Here is an 8,802-nt window from a genome sequence, read left to right as displayed (position 1 = left end):
CACTAAGCAGAGTGAGATAGCAAATCTGCTGGCCAGTAAATGCAGTTTAAACTTCAGCCTTCACCCCCCACCACCACCACCCCCATGAAATCTCCAACAGCATAAACCCTTCAACTAACAGTAGGGAACAACTTATAGGTGTGCTCACTAAGGCCAAAACACAGCCTCAGTGGGGTCTGGTAATATCACTCTTTGCCTCTTAAATAGCCTGAAATATGACCTGTCAGGACCACTTGAATCATCTGACATCATCCTGGCTATGTATCAAGTGATGGCAATGGCTATCCCCTTTTCAAGGATGGACCATCAACTGACTCCAAAAGCTACAGATGCATTAGTCTAACTATCATATGCAAAGCCATGGAATGAATTATCATAGAAATGATCAGCAAAGACATTGGGAACCTACAGACACTGGACCCATCCAAGTTTGGTTTTGTCAAGGGAAGGCCATGCTTACTTAACCTGTAGACTTCTTTGAGAAGGTAATCAAAGCAATGTATAAAGGGAAAACAGTGCATACCACCTAGCTAGATTTGGCTAAGGCATTTGATGTAATATCCCACTCAGGTAATGTGGGCAGACAAACTGAACTAGGCAAAAATCCATACATAACTCACTGTATTACCAGCTTGCTCGCAGATAGGGCCTAATAATTCACAATTATTGAGACCACTTCCACCAAGAGGCAGGTCACAAGTGAAGTACCACAGGGCTGTGTGCTGGGTCCTCTCCTGTTTGGTATCTACTTCTCAGAGGTCAAGGCTAATGTCAAAGGCCTCTGGCTGACCAAGTTCACAGAAAACTGGAAATTGGGAGATAACATAAATTCCCCTCTGATATCAACATCCTTCAAGAGGGTCTAATGCAGACAAGTAAATGCTGCCAAATCTGCAGATTAAAACTCCATGAAAAGAAGTGCATTATAGTGTCTTTTGGGAAAATGTCCAGCCAGGAAAATTATTCCACTGACAAGACACCCCTAAGAGTTTACCCAGTAGTTAGAAATCGGGGAACATATGTAGAGAGTAATCTGGCCTTTGACCAACATATAGCCAAGGTAGCAAGAAAATCATTCTATGTCATGCAATGTATAAATACGGGTAAAGGTATGTCATCCTGTTCCAAGTACGTTAAAGTACCACTCTGCTCAGTTCTTATCAGACTCATCATTGAGTACAATGCCTCCTGCAGCATGAACCTGACTAGGTGACAGTTGGAAAGCCCACCGTGGTTACTCACCAAGTTAATCTAGGGTATTAACACATTGTCCTAAACAGATTGCCTTAGAGCCCTGGCTCTGTGCTCTTTCTCCCACAGGTTGCTGACAGGAGATCTGTGTTTGGTATATAAGGCATTATTATATCCAGTCCTGATGGAGCCTTTGGACATCCACAAAATCATCAGCATCAAAAACAGTACATGCAGAGAATTAAAGTTTGCTTGTGACATAAACAGAACATGTGGGCAAGGCAGGTATGTGTCTCAAAGGATCCCCATGCTCTGGAACAGTCTCTCCATTCATGCAAAGCAGACTCCATCCCTAAACTTAGTAAAATGCAACCTTGACCATTATATAGAAAATCATAAATTAATCTCTGGGCTGACCCCCATATCTCTCATAGGCAGATGCCAACAGTAAACATTCTATAACTAACGTTGGATGGAAAATCATAAATTCATCCGAAGGCTAGCCCCCATGTCTCCTCTAGACAAAAGCAGATGGTAAACATTCCATAATTAAGATACCTCCCAGTAAGTTATAGTACTCCCCAATTAAGCTACCCTGCCAACACATTCCTCTAACCTACCCCTCCTAATTAACATATTTCTGTAACCTACCCCTCGTAATTAACATTTTCCTCTAATTTAGATGCACATGCTGCAAGGGGACACTGTTGGGTTGGATTGAGCAGCTAGGCTTATAAAGGTCCTGGCGGTCATTAGCCTAGAATATAACTATAAATCTGTAAGAGGTATGTCAGTGTGTGTGTGTGTGTGTGTGTGTGTGTGTGTGTGTGTGTGTGTGTGTGTGTGTGTGTGTGTGTGTGTGTGTGTGTGTGTGTGTGTGTGTGTGTGTGTGTGTGTGTGTGTGTGTGTGTGTGTGTGTCTGCGTGTGTGTGCATGCACTTGTGTGTCTTTGTGTGTATTTGGATGTGCATACGTATGTGGAGAATGAATGAGGGGGTGCCTGTGCAAATACTGTGCATTGGCCACCAACAGTGATAACAATGGTAGCAGAAAAGGCCTATTAGTGCATGAGGCAATCATTGACCAATTAAGCGAAATGCAAATTAGCTGATAATGAGGCCTTTCCTAATTGCGTATAATGTGTCTCTGAATCACTGGTTTCTAAAATCACTGTAGCAAGTTATTTTTAATGCTGCCTTATTACTTGTAGCCATGACTTTCTCTGAATCCTGGCTACTACCTTTGCTTTTCTCTTCTTCTTTACAGCTGTGCAGATAATTTCCACAATGAAAGGTGTCAATTTAGGTAAGCAGGCTAGTAAAGGCATGGAAATCACTACAGATTCCAAAAAGAAAATTGACATAAGAAGACATTGGAAGCACGTTCATGATGTTGACTGATGCAATCAATAACAGGACATAACTAGTATTAATGGTTAAAGTGATGCACAGGATAAGCATGTACCAAAAACATGAATCTGGATTGCCAGATATAAGCTTTAAGAGTTATAGATAAAGACTAAATTAAACTCCATGAGAAAATATCGGTGTATGATATATTATAACCTTTTTTTAAGATGTACTCGCTGTACCTTTTAGTCAAAATTTATAGTGAAATGTTATAACATCCAGAATATTTCTAGTCTCATAAATAACAGTCATTGACCTTCTGATCAGAAGTAAAGTATGCATATAACTTTTATAACATGGGACAGAAGAAATAATGTTCAGAAATTATATATGGGATAGAAAGAAGTGCCAAATAATGACTGAAACATGCTCTGAAAAAATGGATACTAAAGGGTTATAACTTCTTTTTTTGGGTGATCAGTGGTTAAAGCAGAAAAGTTAATGTTAGATATTCATCCCTTAGGGATGAATTGGGTGTTTTTACATTGTTAGGCTGTGTGACATCTTTAGTCAAAGATCCCTTTAAAAGGGAATAAATAAATGAAGACAGAAATAAATAAGACATGATAAATAAATGAGACATGAAAGTTTAATAAACGTACAAAGAAATAAGTAACCCAAGGAAATGCAATATATGTTCTCTATGGATATTAAAATACAAGACACTAGAACAGATTTAGTAGCAGTTCAGGAAACTCAAAACACCTTTTTTTTCCCCACACAGAAATAAGAGAATGATTTTTATCAAATCTTACTCCCCTTATATATTGAGTTCATAACAGCCAGTGTGGACAAAACAGATAAAATAAGGAAAGGGATCTGTAAGAGCTAAATGGATGAGGATTTTTGAGACTGGTTAAAAGATACTAAGAGAGGAATAGTCAGTAACAATAAAAAAGAAAAAGAAAACATCAGACTAGTTGGGGGGGGGCAAAGAACAGCATTTGCAGCAAACATACAGGCAGAAGGGGAGGAATAGAAAGTTAACACTTAAAGAATTACAAGTTAGGAAACAACGGATAAATAATATACAAAAGATAAATCATATAAAAGAAGCAGATAAGGAAGATCTGGAGGTAGAGTAAACTAAAATAACGGCCAAGGTTGGGTGACAGTTTCATGGAAAGGCCTAGCCATAGTTGGTCTTTCTTGTGTTTGACCAACATAGACAATATGGCTTTGTAATTCAGATATCACTAGAAGTATAACTGAAAAGTCCATTTAAAATATTAGAAAAGGTCAGTCACGTCCTCATATGAGAAATACTAGAATAACTAACTTGTCTAAAGATTACTGGGATCCACTTCATCCAAACAACTATCAACTTATCTTCTTGATAGAACCTAATGTGGAAATCCTGGCTAACTTGGTAGCTAAGAGACTAGAGCTGGACCTTTCAGGCCTGATACAACTTGGTCAGAATGGCTTTTTACAGGAAAAGCAGATGTCAGGTAAATGGACAGTGGGAGCTCACTTTATATGTAGGCATGGTACATCACACCAGAAGAAGCAGGGACAATATTATTCAACATGAAAAAATAATGTATATTTATGATGCATAAACTGGAAAACAAATAAGGATTTACCGAAAGATGTACTTCTTGGATAAAGCATGTTATGCAAAGATGAGTTTTTTTTTTTCAAAACAGGTTTATTGTTTTAACATATAAGAAAAATATCATAACAATTTTATACAAGTAATTAAAAATAGGTATTATTATAACATTCAACAAAACAACTAAAGTATTTACAAAGACATCCACTACAATCAGATCAATTAATTAAACTAAAATACCATGCTATTGAAATTAAATTTTTTTTAAAAAATTTTGTAAATTATCCCATACAATATAATAAGATGTTTTTTATTTATTCTTGTCCTAATTGTGTTTATTTCCATATGGCACACTATATTCATAACATTTTTAAATTCATTGAACGAAGGAGGTGTATCTGAAATCCAATTTCTAGTTATTATTTTCCTAGCCACTGCTAGAATAGACCATAACAAGGGAAGCTTAACCTTTTTAACACTTTGAGGTACAGGTGTGTTGAATAATATAAGAGATTTAGAAATAATGAAATTATCTGTAAAAGAGCCTGCAAAAATTCATTAATTGACTTCCAGTATTCTTTCAATTTTATACAGTCATAAAACATATGAGCCCAGTCAGCATTAATTTCTACATTACATCTCTTACATAAATTATCTTTATTATTTATTTTATTCATCATCAAAGGTGTATAAAAAGATCTATGTAAAACTTTCCATGTATAAAGTCTCCAGACAATGGAAGACGTAGTTCTATAAGCAGATTCCAATATATATTGTTTATCTTGTTGATTTGGTAGGTCCCCATTAATAGAAGTGAAATAATTCCAGTATGAATCTACACTGTAAAAAGTTTCTTGTCTGATAATTTTATGTATGTATGAAAGTTTACCTTTATCAGAAACTTTATGTTGTAAATTTAATATCAAGTAATCAATCAGTGTTGGAATAGATTCTTTAACTGTTATAGACATTAGATCTATTTTATTAATGAGATGTTGTCTAAAGGTCTGAATCTCTAACCAGCAAGTTTCTCTTAGATCAAATTCTTGTTTTAAAAAATCTAGATTTTTAACTTTATTATCAGATATCAACTGATACCAGTACTTTAGATCATTATCTATAGCTAAATGAGTTCCTTCAGAAGTAGATGACAAAAGCATACCCTGAGTATACATTATAGGGAATACAATAAAATTCCATGCCCTATACTTAGGGTGCATGAAAATAAAGTTGCGATAACTAATAATAATATTTAATGGGTAACAAACCATATGTTTAGGTGTAATAGGTGAAGTACAAAATTCCTTTAGTAACCATAACATGGAGTTATTTACAATCATATTTTTATGTGTTAAGGAGATTTTCATGAAGTGCATACTAATTAGCTCCCAATAATCTTTCCATTTTGTGACATATGACTGATCTATTAATAAAGTAATAACTTTTACAATAGAAGAGATAGTATATAAATTAAAGTCTGGAAAAGAAATACCCCCTTGAGACCAGCTATTAGTATGTTTCTTTAATGCAATCCTAGGTCTATTAGGTGCCCATAGGAAATTTAACATTAGTGTATTCAGTTTCTTGAAAATTATTTTTGTACGTGGAAGTATTATTGATTGTATTAAGTATAAAATCATGGGGAATATTATCATTTTAATAATTATAAGTCTCTCCTCCATAGTAAAAAGCATATTATTCCAGGTATTAAAAAGATTTTGTATATTAAGAAAACAGGTATTATAATTATTATATATAATAGATTTAATATCTTTAGATAGTAATATACCTAAATAAGTTATCTGACCTGAATTGGTATATATTTAGTAAAATCACTAATGAGAATATTTTTTCGTGTATATATAGGTAGTATTTTAGTTTTTTCTTCATTGAATATTAAACCAGAAATACTTTTAAAATTCATCATGTTATCAAATAGAGACTGCATAGAAGAATTAGATCCTGCTGATGTAATTAGAACATCATCTGCAAAAAGTTGAATTTTGGATGTTGTATTTTTATCTATTTCAAAACCCTCTATGTCAGTACTGTTTCTGATCAAATTAGCCCAAGGCTCCATTACTAAAGTGAATAATAGTGGAGAAAGTGGACATCCTTGTTTTGTACCTTTAAGAATGGGTATTTTTGTGAAACATATGTTCCTACCTTAATATAAGCCAACGTTCCTTTGTATAAATGCTCAATTAGATTTACAAATGCATCTGAGAAGTTTGTGCACTTCATTAAGGTAAACAGATAGTCCCAACTTACTGAATCAAATGCTGAACTTATATCAAGACTAATAAGTGTTAAATCTTTATTTTTCCTATTTGCAAAATCTATTAATGTTAAAGTTCTTCTTATATTATCAAAAGTATTTCTATTTACAATGAAGCCTGTCTGATCTATATCTATAATGCCGGAATGATTGTCTTCAATCTATCAGCAAAGATACTCATAAACATTTTATAATCAACATTAAGTAATGAGATGGGCCGATATGAAGAACATCTAGTTGGAACTTTATTAGGTTTTAAAATTGGCGAAATAAATGTATATTGCCAAGATGGGGGGGTTATTAACTCAGTTTGGGCCAAAATAAAAACCTTATGCATTAATGAATATGTACTTTTAGAAAGGATTTTATATATCTCTGGTATAATACCATCATTACCCGGTGATTTGTTTGATTTAAGCTTATTTATTTGTGTGATAACCTCTGTATATGAAATACTTTTGTCCAATAGTTTAATCTGTTGTTTATTAAGCTTTTTATTCATGTTTGTGGTTATAAACTCCTTTATTTTATCTTTAGGTTCCATGTTAATGTTATTATGGTTAATTTTGTGAAAGTGATTTCTAAATTCATCTAGTATTTCTGGTATACTAGAAACATTCTTCTTTTCCTTAGAGAAAAGATTTCTTTGATATGGTTTTGTTTATTCAACCTTTTTGTTTTATTTTTAAGTCTATGTAAGTATTTGGGGCTTATTGAATAAGACAAAAACTTGTATTTCTCTAAAGTTATTTTAACTTTATGAGTTAAAATTTCTTTGTATTTCTCATTTTGTTTGTTTATTTCTTCAATAACTTTCTTGTCTATAATATTTTCTTTATTATTATGTTTATAGGAGTCTAATTTACTTTGAATATCTAACAATTCCTTATCCCAAGATTTCCTTTTATTATTATACCATCTGATACTTTGTCCATATAGATATGATTTTAAGGCATCCCAAACATAAACAATGGAGACTTCAGGAGTATTATTTATGTCTAAAAATGTTTTACTTCTGAAAGTATATATTCTTTATAGTCTTTTAGTTGAGTTAAGTATGCTGGTATCCTTTTGATCTGAACATTATGAGTATTTTTATCATGAATTCAAAAACAATTGAATTATGATCAGATATAGGACAAGAAATGATTTTGGAATTAATTAAATCTGTTGCCATCTGGTTAGAAATAAAGACCCTATCTATTTTTGAATAAGTTTTGTATCTGTTAGAAAAAAAGGTGTATAGTAATGATTTTGAATCTATCTGATTATTAATATCATTCAAATGATAAGAATTAGCAAAATAATTTAAATGTTTTGCATTAGATGTAATTCTTCTTTTCCCTATAGTGGTAGTATCACTTTCATGTAGTATACAATTAAAGTCACCAGCTAAAATAATATCTCCTATAGAGAATTATATGATCTTATCAAGATGATGTTTCACTGTATTAATACCAATTCCAGGTATCCAATATACATTAATTAAAGTGTAAGTCTTCCCATTAATTTGTATTGTAACCATACAAAACATTACTTTGTCATCCTGATAAGACTTAATGGTTTTAGGAATGGGCATACTTTTATTCCATAAAATAGCCACTACTCTTTTTTTCTGAGTGTGCTCTGAACTAACCAATACTGTATATTTGTTTGTGGCTAGTTTATCAATATCTTTTTTCAAGAGATGGGTTTCTTGCAGGAAGACTAAGTTGGCCTTATGTAAATTAGTGTATCGTATTAGGCTTGCCCTTTTACATGGATTATTCAATCCATTAATGTTTAAAGAAATCCCTTTTAAAGATGTAATTTGGCATTTTTAAAACTTAAGAATCTTATGATCAAAATAACAAATAACAAGATAAGTAATGTTACATCTCCTCCTTTAGGTGTACCTTTAAATATAGCTGTATTTATTGAATCTCTTATGGGATTTCGTATAGGATTCAATTTTGGTTGTAGTGACAATGAATGTACAAAATATATTGTGGATGTCAAAACTATATACAAATAACAATGAACAAGTGAAAATAATGTAAGGATTAAACCTTGCATCCAGCTGGAGTTATAAACTCCAACTTAGAGTAGTATTTACCACTCAAGTTAACCCCCTACCCTAAGCAGCAGTACCTCAGCTACCACCTTATCAATTTAATACTAGTTATATTTAACTGAGGTTAACAGTTGTCAATTCAATTATCTAGCAAGACAAGACTACACATTTGGTAAAACAGCATCATATAAACTAAAATAAACCTTTTTTTTTTTTTTTTTTTTTAAAAACTGTTCATACTACTATATACATCCATGTAATATAAAACACTTGTGTTCAAATAGCATTCCAATAATCTTGAAGTTAGAAATCAAGA

Source organism: Protopterus annectens, chromosome 2.part1 (assembly GCF_019279795.1).
Source record: "Protopterus annectens isolate FY-2018-M chromosome 2.part1, PAN1.0, whole genome shotgun sequence".
Taxonomy (NCBI): Eukaryota; Metazoa; Chordata; order Ceratodontiformes; family Protopteridae; genus Protopterus; species Protopterus annectens.
Note: the sequence above shows the minus strand (reverse complement) of the source record.